Here is a 17,190-nt window from a genome sequence, read left to right as displayed (position 1 = left end):
CTTTGGGACCCACTGGAACCAAGGGGCCATTAGAGCATGGCAGGGCCTGTTGGAATGGAGGAGACCGCAGTGAACACTGTGGGTGTCCATGGGATGAAGGGTCAATTCTCACACAGTGAAACCAAGGATACCATTGTGACACTCTGGGCATCATGGAACCAAAGGTCCATTGTGACACAGCAGGGCCTCATGGAACCATGGAGGCCATTTTTCTTCTTGGAGGCCTTGTGGAACCAAAGGGCCATTGTGGCACTTCAGAGCCTTGTGGAGCCATTGTGACACTGTGGGGCTCCATGAAACCAATGGTCTGTTGTGACACTGCAAGGCCTTATGGGATCATGGAGACCATTGTGACAATACAAGGCCTCATGGAAGCAACCATTGTGACACTATGGAGTCTTGCCAGGCCAAGTAACAGTTGTCACATTGTGTGGCACCATGGAACTAAGGAGGCCATTGTGACACTCCAGGGCCCCATGGAACTAAGGATCCATGAACAGTGCCGGATCCCATGGAACCAAAGGTCCATTCTGACATTGCAGGGCCTCATGGAATCCTAGAGGCCATGATGACACTTGGAGGCCTTGTTGAATCAAGGGGCTCTGCAGGACCTCATGGAACCAAGGAGACCCTTCTGACATTGTGAGTCCCCATGGAACCAAGGGTCCATTGCGATACTGCAGCACCAAGGAGACCCCTGTGACACCGCCAGGCCTCATGGAAGCAAGGGACCATTGTGACACTGTGGGCCCCTTGGAAACAAGATGCCAGTGTGACACATCTGGGCTTCATGGAACCAAGGATCCAATATGACACCATCACTGTGACTCTGCAGGACCCCATGGATCCCAGGGAACAGGTCTGGTTGGCTTGATCTGACTGCTCCAACTGCCCTTGGCATGTCAAGGGTCTCTTCTCATGTACCCCTGAAGCCCTGGGGCTCTGGGCTTTCCTTCAAATGGAAAAGAACTGCCCTTCTCATTCAAGCATCCATAGTCAAAATGGGAGTCCCTCTCCAAAATTCAGAATGTCCAGGGATTGCTGCCAGACAAAAGCTGCCATTGCCAACATATCTGCCTGACCTTGTCTTCCTCATACCTGGGTCTCACCTGCCTCCAAACACTGGGGCTTAGTGATTTCTCTCCTATGGAAAAGAATCATCCTTCTCCAAGCCCTGATTGTTGAAACTGGAATCAACCTCCAAAAGTCCTATATCCAATGATTGCTCCTTCACAAAAGCTGTCATTACAGATGGGTCTGGCTGGCCTTGGCCTCCTTAGGACCAGCTCTCACCTGTCTTCCAAACACAGGGGTTCTGTGCTTTCCTTTCTGTGGAAAAGAACTGGCTTTATGCTCCAGGCACAAATAGCTGAAATTGGGATTCAACATTCAAAATTCTGAATATCCAAGGGTTGCTCCCAGACAAAGCTGCCAGGACAGGCAGGTTTTTCAGTCCAGAGGCCTTTGTCTCTGGTCACTGCAGTTCATCAGCCCCTGAAAGGCTTGGGTACCACGGTTTCCTTTCCATGGAGACAATGGTGACACTTTGGGGCCCTGTGGAAACAAAGGAACACTTTGACATTGTGGATATCATCAATACCAGAGACCATTGTGACACTGTGGGACCTTGTGGCACCAAGGCCATTACTGTGGCTCTGTTGGGCCACATGGTCCCAAGAGCCCTGTGTGAAGCAGCAGGGCTTTGTGGAACCAAGAGGCCATTGCTGCATTTCAGGGCCTCGTGGAACCAAAGGGCCGTTGTGATTCTGCAGGGCACTGTGGATCCATGGAGAGCATTGTGGAATTGCAAGGCCCTATGGAATCATGGAGACCAGTGTGACACTGTGGGGCCCCAGGGAACCAAAGGGCCTCTATGACCCTGCAGGGCCACATGGAAGCACGGGGCCATTGTGACACTGCAGAAGCAAGGAGTACATTGTGACACTGCAGGGCCTCCTGGAACCAAGAGGACATGGAACAGATCTGGCTGGTTTGGCCTCCCAGGGGCCACTGGACAGGTCCAGCTTATCTTGGAATGCTGAGGGCTGCCTCTCATCAGCCCCTGGAGAACTAGGGCTCTGGGCTTTCCTTCCTATGGAAAAGAACCATCCAGCTGTCCAGGTGCCCACGGCCAAAAGTGATACTCCTCCTGAAAATTCCCTGTATGGAAGGGTTCTCCCTGACAAAAGCTGCCAGGACAGATAGCTCTGGCTGGCCTTGGCCTCTGAATTCAAGGAAGCCCTGAGGAAAGTATTTGAACAGGTTTGACTACTGGAACATCAATGTTCCTCTGAAAACCTCAGAGGCTCTTCTAATAATATATGCCTTTTTTTCTCATTATGTATTATGCTTGAAATATATTTTTTAGCTACATAATATTATTCTTATCCCTCTATCAGTGTTATCTGACACAAAACACCTTGTCTAGATATGGATCCAGGTCACCTCTACAGGCACAAGAAAGAATGCAGCAAGAATGATTTGTCTCTGCTCCCATCTGTCCCATCTCCTCTGGAGCTGGAGGTGCAGCCCCAGCACTTGGCAGGGCTCAGGGGCTCACAAGCTCAGCTCCCACCCAGAGAACTTGCAGACACTGGGCTACTCTTCTTGGCTCCTGCACGCTCAGGCTGAGATGGACACTGATGGTTTCTGGACCAGGCTCTCTGAGCCCAGCCCAGCTCCCTGCAAGCTCTGCCAGCTGCCCTGAGCTCTGGGCAGCACCAAGGGCCTCTCCCCAGCCCAGCCCAGCCGGCTCTGGCCCCACAGCTCTGCTCAGGCCAGGCTGCTCTGGCCACTGCCCCACGGCCTCAGCCCCTGGCAAGGGCACAGCAGCTGCAGCTGCCACAGGACTCAGCCCCAGCCATGGGGGAAGGTGCTTGGCCAAGGCCACAGGAGGCTCCCTGGCTTCCCTGCTCCCCTCGGGCTAAGGTACTGAGAGCTCTGCAGCCCCTGCTGCCATCCCATCTACCCAGGGCAGCGCAAGAGCCCCGGTCTTGGGGTCCTCAAGAGCTGCTCCTGCTCCAGGCCCAGGGCCCATCCCAGGGCTGGGGCAGCCACAAAGCTGTGCCCATTTCTACTCATTGCTGCTCTGATGAGGATGGTTCCTCAGAACCTTGGAGCTTGGTGATGAATTTTACTTTGCCAGAGGCCTCTTCTTTCTTGAGCTCTTCAGTTCAGGAATTGAGTGGCAAAGGCTCATAAACATTTGTTCAAAACACCAAAACAAGACAACCCCATGGGAATAATTCAAATCTTCAATTCCTCTGTGGTTAATTAGGCAGATTTCAGAAGTGTATTCAAAGTGATTCTACGATATTGAAAACAATGCAGACAGAATTATTTTGTCCTGTTTAGTTTTCTTTTCCTGTTATAGATTGATATCCACAATCCCCAGTTGATATTGATCCCCAGCCCCTCCTCATGCAGTCTGAACAGATATGAAAATCAAGCCCCTTCATGGCTGACAATCCATCACACTTTCTCCCTACCCCCTCCCCACCATTTTCCCCATCCAACCCCTGGCACTGAGAGCAGCTGAGGAATGGAGTCACATGCAGGCGTGTCCCCAGGGCTCAGGATTGGGGCCAGGTCAGTGAAATCTCTTTATTGATAATTTGGATGATATTGCCAGCTGGGGGCTATGTACAAATCACAAATGGGACAGGACTGCTGTGGAACGCACCTTGAGCTGTTTTATTTTTCAGCATCAGTCTCATTACATGGTTATGACAATGGGAAGATGCCAGCAGCTCACATTTCAAGCAGCAGACCAAGAACGTAATGTTACAACTTACTTTATAAGTTTTTTGACCAATCCCACAAAGCAAAAGCATATTGACAGTAGTTCTATCCAACAACTATAAGCACATGTACCTTTGGTTAAAACAATGCTTGCTTATTTTGAATACAATACCTGCTTGTAAGCCTTAAAACAATGCACAGAGCTCCATTATTAAGCTTCAAACTTCCTAATATCTCACTAGAAATACTTTTCTTCAGCTTAGGAAGTTATTCTAGACAAGGGTTAATACAGAGACCATTGTTCTATTTGTCCTTGTTTTTCTACTTTTAAAATAATTTTTCTGCTGACCTATCTCATGGCTGCTGCTTAGCTCTGCTCACAGTTTGACTGTCTCTGAGGCCTGCCTTTTGCAGCTTTCCCAAAACCCTCTGATTTTGTGGATTCCCACAGATGAGGCCATCAAGGGCACCCTCAGTCAGTTCCCAGGTGAGCCCAAGCTGGGTGGCAGTGTGGCTGTGCTGGAGGGCAGGAAGCTCTGCAGAGGGATCTGGCCAGGCTGGAGCCATGGGCCCAGGATAATGGGATGAGGTTCACCAAAGCCAAGGGCCTGGTCCTGCCCTGGGCTCACAACCACCCCAAATCCCTGGCTGTGCCCTGCCCCTGTCCTGATCCCCACAGCCTGTCCTGGTTCCTTAATCCCTGCATTGCCAGGGACTCTCTGGGCAAGGGAGCTCTGCTCTGGGGATGGAGGGAGGTGCAGGTGCCACCACTGGAGTGGGAACCAGAAATCACCAGGTTTGTGTCCTTTGGGGGTCAGGAACTGGTGAGACTCAGAGGCACAGGAAGTTTCTTTTCATGGTCAACTGACCGTGGTTGAAGAGGACACAATTCAAAACCAATCATGCTCTTCCCTGAGCTATGTGAAATGTCCCAGCAATGTCTTACATGTCCACCATCCACGAGTAATTTCCATACTAAAATTATTTTTAGAAAAATATGGTTCTGTGATGGATATAAACACACTTAAATTCTTGTATCAGGATGCCCATCTGGGAATGGGGGGGCAAAAAGCCTGAACAATTCCTGATTTGCAAAGCTTTCAGTGGTGGATGGAGAAGGGACTCAGGCTTTTGGTGTTGAGGAAATGCTGAAACCAGCCTGACACATTTCATCTCCTCCTGTCCTGGCTGATCTCCCCTTTTCCCCTTCCACCCATTGGCTTTTGTCTCCCCTCAGGCCCCCCGGTGAAGAGCCTGGCTCTGTGTTCTCCATCCCCTCCTTGCTGGCACTGCCAGGCTGGGATGAGGCGCCCCTCAGCCTTCCCTGCTCAGGGCTGGACCAACCCAGCCCCCTCAGCCTCTGCTCACAGCCCAAGGGCTCCAGCCCCACCTTGGAGGCCCTTCCCAGACCCTGCTCCAGCTGCCAGACATCTTTCCTGCCCTGGGGAACCCCAAACCAGGCCACAGTGACCCGGGTAATCCACGTCCTTGATGTCCTGGTCATGCAGCCCAGCCCCTTGTCCCCATGGCAGGCTCTGGGGGTTGATTTGTGGAACATCCTTTGGTGGAGGCTGTGGCTCCAGGTGGGCCAGGGAGATACCAGGGGATAGGGGACCCTGCTGGGCATGAACAACTTTGGACTTCTGGGGGAAAACTGTGAGGGGGAGCTGGGGCAGAGTGACCAACCCAGTGACCTCACACAGCACTGCTGTGATGTCACAGGCTGCTGTGTGATGTCATAGCTTATTCTCTGATGTCGCTAAGCTTGTCTTTGATGCTACAACCAACTCTGTGCAGTCACACAGCCCCCCTGTAATGTCACAGCTTTCTCTGTGATGTCACAACACATTAACTAATGTCACACATCTGATCTGTGAGTTCACAGCCAACTCTCTGATGTCATAATCTGCTCTGTGATGTCAGACCTCTGCCCTGTGATGTCACACCTCTATCTGTGATGTCTCAGAGGCAGTCTATGATGTCATAGCTGCTCGATGACCTTACATAACCCACTCTGTGATGTCATAGCCCACTCTGTGACCTCATGTCACCAGATGATAAATTGTCTACACCACGTGAGCACACACAATGCTGGTTCTCCAAAACCCCAGGCCTATGGAAACCACACAATGCCCATTGTGTGAGAAGGGGAACTGAAATTCACCAGCCTCAGTGTCCTGCCAGCTCAGCCAGGCCCACTGGAACATCAGGGTCCATGAGCAGCAGGGACCACCAGAGAGACCCCCAGGACAGGAGAATGCATGGGTAAAGGGGAGGGGAAATATGTTAATGATTTTGGGGAAATGATTATCATATGTATGTTTTGCCCAGGACAATCAATGAATTTGTATGCAAAATACAGAATATAAGCAGGAACTTTCCTGCACTCAGCATGCACGGCTTTGGGAGGAGCTATCCCCCTGTGCATCTGGCCAAATAAAGACTGGTTCTTCTTAATGCTACATTGGGGTTATGGAGTTTTATTATTTTGCCAAATTTTTGGTAACACTCCCACTCCCAAGGAAAGCTCTGTCTCCTGCTGGTGACAAACAGAGAAGGGCTGGTGGGAGATTTGGTGGTTGAAGGCTGCCTGAGGCAAAGTCACCATGAAATAACACAGCTTCCAATATTCTATGAAAGAAAGAGGGCCTGCAACAAAACTTCATCACTGGAAATACAGAGGACAGACATTGACTTATTCAGGGTGCAGATTTACAGAGTACTAAATCAGATACTGACTTTTTAAGGGAAACAGTCCTTAAAAACAAAGGTGTCCAGGAATGATGGGCACACCTCAAGAAAGAAAACTTGAGGGAGATGGAGCAGCCTGTGCCTCTGTGCTGAAGTTGAGCCAGCTAATTATTGTCCTGGCTGGGCATGGAGCTTTTGTGGGAACTGAGAGAAAAAAGAGGGTGCATCACCTTCGGACAGAAGATCAGGCATCTGAGGAAGTGTTTAAGGATGTTGTTGGGTCATGGAGAAAGAAAAGCAGAGTGGTAAAAGGTCAATTAAAACTTAAACCCAGCCACTTCTGCAAAAAATATTAAAAAATGTTTTAAAACGAACCTAATAGAAAAAGGAGGGATAAGTAGAAAATCTACTCTTTATTGGAGGCAGTGGGCAATATGATAAGAAAGATAAGGAAAAGATGAGCAGCTTAACACCTTCTTTGCCCCAATTTTCAAGAATAAGTCAAGTTGTTCTCAGGACAAGCATTCTCCTGATCTGGTAGAAGGGCAGAGGGAGCAGAACGGACCCCCTGTAATCCAGGAGGAAGCAGCTGGGGACCTGCTGAGCCACTCAGATGCTCACAGGTGTCTCTGGGAGCAGATGGGATCCATCCCAGGGGGTTGAGGGAGCTGTGGATGAGTTCCCCAAGCTGCTCTCCATCATTTACCATCAGTGCTGGCTCAGCAGGGGGGTCCAAGAGGACTGGAGGTGCCAATGTGAGCCCATCCCCAAGAAGAGCTGGAAGGAGGAGCTGGGGAACTCCAGGCCTGTCAGCCTGACCTGGGTGCCCGGCAAGGTTATGGAACAGATCACCTTGAGTGCCATCACAGGGCACCCACAGGATGGCCGAGGGGTCAGAGCCAGCCAGCGTGGATTTCAATATCTGCATGGACGATATGGATGAGAGGATTGAGTCCAGCATCAGCAAATTTGCAGATGACACCAAGCTGGGTGTGAGTGTGGATCTGCTGGAGGGCTCATCACAGAGCCCTGGACAGGCTGGATCCAGGGCCCAAATCTAACAAGATGAGGTTTAACAAGACCAAGGGCTGGGTCCTGCACTTTTGCCACAACAACCCCTGCAGTGCTACAGGCTGGGAACAGAGTGGCTGGACAGCAGCCAGGCAGAAAGGGACCTGCAGGGACTGATGGACAGCAGGCTGGACATGAGCCAGCAGTGTGCCCAGGTGTGCAAGAAGGCCAATGGCTCCTGGCCTGGATCAGGAATGGTGTGGCCAGCAGGAGCAGTCCTGATCTTCCCCAGCTCTGAACACAGACATTCCTTCTGCAGCTCCAGACAAGGGAACAAAAGGGGCTCTCTGGTAAAAACTTTGCTGAGAGATGCATAAGTTCATTGAAAGCCACTGAGAGCAGAGCTCCTCATTGACACAGTTTGGGGCCACAGCAAGAGACAAGAAACAAGAAATGGCACAAACGATGGTTCTATTTTGTGAACAAGGTAAATAGACTAAAACAAAGGTAAAAAACACCCACAACCAATAAAAAAAGGAATTATTACAGATTACTCATATAATGACATGAAGAAAGTGGCAAGCAGTTTAATGTTTCTGAAATCATGCATAAATCAGTGTCCCCACTGCGGCCTTGAGCTCCTGGTTCCTCAGGCCGTAGATAAAGGAGTTCAGGGCTGGAGTCACCACTGAATATTGAACCGACAGGGCCAGATCCAGGGATGGGGAAGATTTGGAGGGGGGCTTCAGGTAGGCAAAAAATGAGGAGCTGAGGAACAGGGAGACCACAGCCAGGTGAGGGAGGCAGGTGGAAAAGGCTTTGTGCCGTCCCTTCTCAGAGGGAATCCTCAGCACAGCCCTGAAGATCTGCACATAGGAGAAAACCATGAACACAAAACAGCCAAAAGCTAAACAGACACCAACCAATGAAATCCCAATTTTTCTGAAGTTGGAGTGTGAGCAGGAGAGTTTAAGGATGTGTGGGATTTCACAGAAGAACTGGCCCAGGGCATTGCCATGGCACAGGGGCAGGGAAAATGCATTGGTTGTGTGCAGCAGAGCATGGAGAAAGGCACTGGCCCAGGCAGCTGCTGCCATGTGGACACAAGCTCTGCTGCCCAGGAGGGTCCCGTAGTGCAGGGGTTTGCAGATGGACACGTAGCGGTCGTAACACATGATGGTCAGGAGAAAATATTCTGCTGCAATGAAAAAGGCAAATAGAAAAACCTGAGCAGCACATCCTGAGTAGGAGATGGTGCTGGTGTCCCAGAGGGAATTGTGCATGGCTTTGGGGACAGTGGTGCAAATCATGCCCAGGTCAGTGAGGGCCAGGTTGAGCAGGAAGAAGAACATGGGCGTGTGCAGGAGGCGGCTGCAGGCTACGGCACTGATGATGAGGCCGTTGCTCAGGAGGGCAGCCAGGGAGATGCCCAGCAAGAGGCAAAAGTGCAGGAGCTGCAGTTGCCGCGTGTCTGCCAATGCCAGCAGGAGGAAGTGGCTGATGGAGCTGCTGTTGGACATTCCTTCACTCTCGGCATCATGGACTGTTGAAAGAAGACATTGACAGTGTGATCAATTTCTTTGAGTCAATTCTATGTATTTTACTTGGAATCGGTCCAAAATCACCTCTCTTCCTGTGAGGGAATTTTGCTAAAGTTTTTTTGATTTTGAGTTTGTGCTGCTGAGTTCCTGCCTGATCTTTAGCACTGCTCTCAGCCTGAACACCTGGGAGACCCAAGGAAAACAGGGCTCCCTGTGCCCCACTGCAGTCAGTGCTAGTCCCCACACAGGAGTCCTTTGAATATTACAACTCATCTGTTTAAGGTTGCCTGCACTTAAAAATGTATTGAAAAATAAGCTGGACTTTTTGAACACTCCAATTTAAAAATAATTTTCTCAAAACTCTTGTCTCTTTCCCAATGCAGCAGGACAGGATGGGATACCAAAGGTTGGCATGGCTCTATGCTGCCTCTAGTTGTGCCTACTGGGAGCTGTTTCTCTCTATCCAAGCCTTGTCCCTGCCAGTGCTTCCCAAGCCCAGCCCAGCCCCGGGGTCCCAGCTTTGCCCTGCAGACCCCTCCCAGCACAGGGCACTGCCCGGGGCATCTCCCTGGCACCAGGGCCTTAAGGGTAGGGCAGACAAACAGAGATGCTGCAAACCAAGGTGCTGCTGCTGCTGTCTTTAGGGAGAGGAGGCTGAGGAGGCACTTTCTGAGGGAGATCTGAGGCCCGTCTGCTGATGCCCAGGCTGACAGTGCAGGAGTCTCAGTGACACAGACAAAGCTGACAGCCCCTTTCCCTTCCCTTTAGGAGAAAGCTGAGAGCAGCCCTAGCCATGCAGCACCATCTCCACAGCAGGAGGAATCTGCCCTGATGGGGTGGCTCCTTCCACCCCCAACTTCTTCCCTGCAGCATCCATGGGGAGCTGCCAGACAGGCTGAGAGCTGCCCCTGGCAGGTGGCACATGCCCTGGGCTGGCCAAGAGCCCTGAGGGCTGCAGGAGCTGCTCTGCAGGACAGCCCTGGGCAGTCCTGGCTGCAGCCCCAGCTTCACCCCCTGCAGCTGTCCCTGGCAGCAGGAGCCGTCCTGCCCTGTCCCTGTGATGATGCCCAGGGCAGCCCCGCTCTGCAGCACATCCTCCTCCTGCTCCTGTGCCACAGAGAAACTGGGAGAGTCCTCTTGATACATCCCCCAGGCTATAGGGTGCGCTGGCTTCAGGAGATCCCTCCAGGAGCACACGGGACATTGCCCTGCACCCACACACTCACCATGCACAGGGCTGTGAAGATGTTTCCCCAAGTGAAGTCTCAGCTCAATGTCTTCCCAATCCTGATTGCCTTCAGCCTGTCTCTGCCTGGCTCCTGTCCCCTCAGTGCCTGCAGGCAGAGCCCTCAGCCCTGCTGGGCTGGGAAAGGAGCTGGTCCTGGGAAGAGCTGTTCCTTTAAAGCTCAGCAGCACAGACACAGCACAAGGATTTTAATGACCCTCTTGGGACTTTGTTACTGTTTACATCAGACTCAGTCCCTAAGAGGGTGTTCAAAAAACTAGACAAGAACTCAAGCTTAAATTGAAACTCTGAAGTTTCCTGAAGTTTTAATGGGTCCCACTGAGGAACACAACTCAGAAAGTGTCCCCAGGTTCCAGGGAGATCAGAACACTGGAGGCAGTGTTGACAGCTGGGGACAAACAAGGCAAAGGTGTCTCTGGTGCTGAGCAAAACCTGGATGTGTTTTAGGAATGAAAAGGGCCAAGGCCTGAGCCCCAGTCCCTGGCCAGGCAGATCCTGTCCCTCCCTTCTTGCTCAGGGCTCTTCCCGGGATGGGCACTGGCATGTGGGGATGTGCAATGGCAAGGGCAGGAGCATGGGGCGGCCCCTGCCAGGCTGCTGAGCAGGGACAAGGAGGCCATGAGGCCCCAGGCCTGCAAGGGTCACTTGTCCCCTCGTGGCCTCAGGCCCAGGGCCAGCAGCCATGGCCAAAGTGCTGCCCAAGTTGGCTCTGGCAGGGCTGTCTTGCAGCTGCTGCCCATCCCTGTGCCCTGTGCAGCCCAGGCTGTCCCACGGTGTCCCTGCCCTGCGCCTCTGTCCCTGCAGTCTGTTGGCATCCCCCGGCTGCCCCACCTGGCTGGGCCCTTCCTTTGCTGACAGCTCTGCCTCCTGCCTGCCTCTGCCTGCCCACACAGAGCCTGGGGCTGACCCAGACTCCTTCTGGGAGATGTGTTGTGCCACAGCCCTGCCCTGGGAGGGAAATTAATCTCTCCTTGTTTCCATTCTGGGTCTTCACAGATGCACTTGGTGACATTATTTCTATCTCAGGTTCATTTCCACTATGAAGAAGAGGTCCAATATATTTGAATCCACCTTTGTCATCCTCACAGGCTATTCTTGTTTTGTCCTCAGTCTCCACCGAACCCAGGACTTCCAGTTCCCATACAGTGATCATGTTCTTGGGGCCTCCAAATCCCATCCTGGGAGATCTCTGGGCCTTCTCAAAGGTGCTCAGCCCTGGAGATGTGATTTAAGTCCAGGAATGGCTGAGTACATTTTTGCCCAAGATTGTATTGGGGAATATAATACAGAATAATACACTGTATCTTTTAAGTGACTGAGGGCAGATTTAGATTTTCTGTAAGGATGAAATATTTTTTGATGATGGTGGCAGGACACTGGCAAAGGCTGCCCTCAGAATTGAAACCCCATCACTGGATGTGTTTAAGGTCAGGGGCTTTGTACAACCTGAACAAGTGAAGGCGTTCCTGGGTAATGGGAGTTTTACCAGAGACTCTTTTCGGTCTCTTCTAACTCAAACCATTTTACACTTCTTTGGTTCTTATATCCCAACTGCTTCTCCACAGGGCTGCAAATACCTATGCACACCCTGCCAGCATTTTAATGTGGCCTAATTCCCAACACTTTCATAAAAAGGAAAGAATTGCCATATTAGGGACATGAATTGCCATGTTTATGGAGGAATCATTAAAAGCCCCAAAAGTAAAGAAACTGAAAGGAAGGACCAAAATCTCAGTGTGAAAGATTCACCAAGTGGGATACTGGCAGAGACTCTGATGGTGACCTCCCAGCTGACGATGGGGGTTTCTGCCTTGGGGTCTGAGTATCAGGATGGAAGGTCGCTCCCAGGAGGAGTCCCTGTGCATTTTCCTCCCCCATGGCTCTGCCCTTCCTGATCCAGCAGCTGTGGGGCAGCAGAGCAGGGGCAGTGCAGGGACAGGCCTGGTTCTGACAGGGCTGTTGTGGTTTAGGAATGGTGCTCCCAATTTACTACACCTACTACCAAGACCACGTGTCGCCCCAGATTTATATTCCCACCATTGCCCCCCCACACCACAGGGGCTTTGCCTGGCCTGGCCCTTGTGGGATCTCAGCACCTCAGGACTGATGTGCAGAGAGACCGAGACCACCCTTGGAGGGCTCGGGAGTCCTGGAATGTTGCAAGAAGTGTCTGGTGGCTGGACTTTGATCCTGCAAGAGAGACGACACCTGTATGAGGATGGGAGGGTTTCACTGGGGTAAATGGTGAAGGGATAAGTTAATTAGAGTGTAAAACACAGGGTTTAGGATTTCTGTACAGGGGGGTTTAGAGAAGTAAGATGGAGGAATTGGGGCGTGTCCTGTCCTTCTTCTTCTTCTTCTTCGCCTCCATCTTCTGTGGTGATGTTGGCACTTAGGGATTGGTTATTACTAGAAGTGCACTGATCAATAAGGGTGACAAGTATTGGAGGGAAAAGGTAAATATTGTATACGTAACTTTGAGTATAAAGATAGGTGACCGCCCTGGGGGCTCTCAGTGTGCTCATGGCTGACATGCTGTGCAGACCTCTGTCGGGCCGAAAGAAAATCTTTTACATAAACAACTAATAAATACTGAAGATCGAGAAAAAACCTGAAGTCTCTTCTCGTCCTTTGAAGCGCGGGCTGTCCAAGGCCATCTCCGAGCCTTTCCAGGCCATAAATCAGCCGGGAGAAATCCGGCAGGCCCTGATTGATCTCAGCCCATGTTTCACAGTCAGGGATAACCTGGAGATGGTGTCCAGGGTTCACCCTTGTGTGGCCAGTCCAGACCCCCCTGAGGCACTTTAATCCTGGCCGCCCCATCCTCCTGTCTGTTGTTGTGATGCTCTTCAGTGCCCAACTCTTGGGCACGTGAGCACCCACAGGAGGGAGTTTCACAGTCAACTTCTCCCCCAGACAGAGATGTCTTGCCCCAGTCCAGCAGCCCAGCTGGGTTTTCCTCTGTGCTCCCAACTGTCCTTTTTCCATGGTTCCAGCCACCCCAGAGAGCATTTCCCACCATCCCTGAGTCAGTGCAGAGGTGCAGCGCTGGCCATTTCTCTTGCTCAGAGCTCCAGGGATGGTCACAGTGCTGCAGTGACTGCAGGAAAGGGGACCCCACAATGGGACATTTCTTGGTCAGATACAGACAGGAAGAGTGACAAACTGTCTGTGACTCGGGTTTTGGCCTTGCAGCCCCCGCCGTGGTTTGCAGGGAGCTGCAGTGTGGCTCGGCCTTGGCTGTGCCAGGCAGTGCTGGCCTGGGAGAAGGTGTTGGTACCAGCTGGCCCAGGGAGCTGCAGCGTGTGGGGAACGAGTTCCTCCTGGCCTCCTGCCCCAGGGTGGCACTGCAGGGCCTCATGGAGCCAAGGGGCCATTGTAGCTCTTCAGGGCCCCATGGAATTAAGGGGACTCTTTGGACATTGTGGGGCCTTGTGGGACTGAGGCCATCGTGACACTTTAGAACCAAGGGGCCACTGTGAAACTACAGGGTCTTGTGGAACTGACACTGAAATCACCCAAAAAGAAACTTTCTAATAGTTTGAGTATCAAAAAGCATTCATTTTTATTGCAGCACTGATCACTTGGAGGATCCTTCCTCCATTCGAGTGCCCCAAACATCATGCGAACAGAGGTTTTATGACACACACAAGTTCCATATTTATAAGCTATAGAGGTTTTATGACACACACAAGTTCCATATTTATGAGCTATTCCTCTGTGATGCTCTACATCTGGCCTGTAGGCCACACAGTATAAATAATTCCAACTTCATAAGTGATTTATTATATAATTACCTTGCTTATGTAATTCGACCAGTAAGAGCAGGCCCAGGCCATTGGAGACTCAGGCTGCTATTGGCTGGTTAGCTGAGTAGTAACTGGCTCAGCCAATGAGGATTACCTTCATGGGCCTTCTTATCTATATAAATAAGTTAGATCTCAATAAAGCTGCCTGTTGCTGCATGAACATGTACAGTCTAGTCACTTGTCTCCACGGGCAGGAGTTACTCCACTCTCAGGTATGCAGAGTGCTGCCAAAACCTGGCACCACTGAGCACCAGGATGGCCTTGCTGGTGCCAGGAAAGCTCAGCAGCACCTTTTTCTCCCAGCAGCATAACACTGGCACAGGCACTGAGCAGCCATGGGCAGCTGACTACTGCTGGGAGACAAAAACCCCAAAACTGGGGGGTTTAGATGGCAGAAAAAACGTGGAGGCACTTTTCTGATGATGCCTACTCTCATCAAGGCTTCATCCAGCAAGAGGAATAGATAAGCTAAACTTATTTCTGGATAAACCACGTTATTTCCACCCTGAGGACCTGAGGCTAGCACAGGAGCCAGCAGAGGCCTTTTAGACAGCAAAACATTTTTGCCCATTTTCCCAGGCTGGCTCACGGTCACACCTCACCCATGTGGCTCCAGAGCTCTTGCTGCGTCCCACGGGCCCTTCACATCTGCTCTCGCAGGCTCCAGTGCCCTCCCGGAGCGCCTCCCTGGCTGTCCCAGCACAGCTCAGCACAGCTCAGTTCGGGGTTCCACACGCGACGGGGCCGGGGCACCTCAGAGCTGCTCCTTCGGGCAGGTCACCGCCATCGGTCATCGGCTGAAGGCCTAAAGAGAGGACAGCAGAAACATCACAAATAAGCCATTATTCCATCTGTATTCACAAAGCTCAACAGCAGCAGCCTGGCTTGTGGCAGAGGACAAAAGCCAGCACACCGAGCGAAAGGCTGAGGAATTAATTCTGAACCGCACAGCCGAGCAACATCCCCAGTCCCCCGGCCGAACAGCTAAATAGGAGGCAGTGAGTATTTCAGGTGGCGCCTTCCTGCCCCGGAGCCCCAGTCTCCAGCCCCGCTGCCGCCGCCACCCATGCCCTGTACCCCGCCCCCCCTCACCTCATGGCGGCGGTGGCCCCTCATGGCGAGGGAGCTCGGCCCGTCAGAGCCGCTCCTTGCCCTCATGGCGGCGAGCTGAATGAGCCTGGCCCGCCAGAGCTGCTCCTTGCCCTCACTGCAGCGAGCTGAACGAGCCCAGCCCGCCAGAGCTGCTCCTTGCCCTCATGGCGGCGAGCTGAAGGAGCCCAGCCCGCCAGAGCCGCTCCTTGCCCTCATAGCAGCGAGCTGAAGGAGCCCAGCCCGCCAGAGCCACTCCCTGCCCTCATGGCGAGGGAGCCCGGCCCGCCAGAGCCGCTCCTGGCCCTCATGGCGGCGAGCTGAAGAAGCCCAGCCCCCCAGAACCGCTTCTTCTCCACACGGCGGCGGGGGCAGAACAGGAGCAAGCTTTCCCACGCTGCCGAGGTGATTCCACAGACACCGCCCCGCTCGCTTCGGCCGCTCCCCCCGGGGCGGGGAAAAACCCTCGGTAATCAGGCACCGGGAGGGACTTTAAGATCGTCTCGTCCCACTCCCTGCCATGGGCAGGTACGCCTTCAACTGTCCCAGGTTGCTCCAGTCCCTGTCCGACCTGGCCTTGGACACTTCCAGCATACCTGACAGAGCCGGAGCAGGAACACGATCTGTGGAGCTGAGAGAACTGAACTCAAGCACCGGCTCATGGGAAGCAAAGGGCTGGTGAGCTGCCTCTGCTTGCTCCTGATGTGTCCCACTTCGGGCACAGGAGCTAGAAGTGTCAGCTCAGAAACAGCTGCCAGCAACAAAAATCCAGCCCCGAAATAAGCAGAGAAAAAGCTGTGGTGCTGCCAAGTGCCTTGCTGGGAGAAGCACAATTCCACACCTTCCCTCACCTCCACTGGATGCTGTAACATCAGCCCAGTGCTCTGTGTATCCATGTCTGGGCACAGCAGTGTAACTGTAACTCCCTCGCTGGGGATCCATTCAAAGGAAGTTTTTCTCTGGGCTTTGTACTCCATTGAGACACTTGAAGGCCTTTCCAGAAAGCCTGGCATCCCTCCCCCATGCTCCTCATGTGCTTATGCTCTCAGAGCTCAGCAGTGAACTCAGCTGGAACTGCGCCTTGCCTCAGGCAATCATCCACTCCAGCTCTGTCTTCTTCAAATGTTTCATGGTCTATTTTCAGCCCAAGCAGGCAGCTATTCTTCCTGCATGTGGGGTGCTCCTCTCCAGCTCAGCCTGATCCTGCCTTGTCCTGGGAAGCTCCGGGCTTGTTGTGCCCAGGACACTGCTGTGTGCAGGGACAGAGGCTGGTGCTGAGCAGGAGGAGCTCGGTGCTTCCCCTGTCACTGATGAACCTGGTGAGGAACAGGTTTCCCAGCTATGCCCAGTGCACACAGCAAAACCTGTCTGGGGAGAGACAGGTAAGAGCAGACACAGAACACTTCATGCTCTTGTTCCTGGGGGTCTCGCTGCCCATGGCCAAGGGCACGTGCCCACACAGGCATGGATGATGACTCTGCCAAGACCCTAAGCCACAGCTTCAGTTTAGAACTGTTTAATTCATTAGCCCAGCATGGGGCCCAAATTAATATGCTTTGTCTCTTTAATAAGACATTTTCAGCAGGATTGGGGAGATACTTCAAAAGCTTCCTGAATGCCAAATACCAGAACTCAGCAACTCTCAGTGCCAGGACCAGTCTCTCACTTCCCAGTACGGATTCCCTCTGTGTGCACAGCTTTTTCTCTGCTTGCTGGCCTTGGAGGGGGGCTCAAACAAAGGCCTGCACATCATTTGTGAACTTTGGGTGAAAAGCATCAAACCAGATGAAACACAGCAGAGCCGCTCTACCATGGGGGTGAAGCCCTTTTCTGTCACAGGAATGTGCTCTCTGCATTAGCTGCAGCCAGTCCCTGTTGTTCATCTTGGCTTGCTGACCACTAAACAGAGCCTCCTTTTCTCCTGCAAGTGTCCTGGCAAGGCCTGAAAGGACTGAGAAGCTTTGTTCCAAGCCAGATTAGAGATATGAGTTACTACAAAACAAAAGCCCAGCAAGCCTCCTGGAGAGTTCCTCTAGTCTAGACACAGCCTCCCCTGAGCTCC

At 52.3% G+C, this 17,190-nt stretch overlaps 1 non-coding gene across 1 annotated transcript; it reads right to left on the bottom strand.

Moving 5' to 3' along the window:
- Positions 1 to 14,193: 14,193 nt before the first annotated feature.
- On the bottom strand, positions 14,194 to 14,397 carry LOC134433499 (small nucleolar RNA SNORA74). The gene has a single exon (XR_010031571.1). It is a non-coding gene; the product is annotated as a small nucleolar RNA SNORA74 (small nucleolar RNA).
- Positions 14,398 to 17,190: the final 2,793 nt, after the last annotated feature.

The sequence above is a fragment of the Melospiza melodia genome, unplaced genomic scaffold (genome assembly GCF_035770615.1).
Source record: "Melospiza melodia melodia isolate bMelMel2 unplaced genomic scaffold, bMelMel2.pri scaffold_18, whole genome shotgun sequence".
Lineage (NCBI taxonomy): Eukaryota > Metazoa > Chordata > Aves > Passeriformes > Passerellidae > Melospiza > Melospiza melodia.
This window is presented reverse-complemented; position numbering and strand designations above follow the sequence as displayed.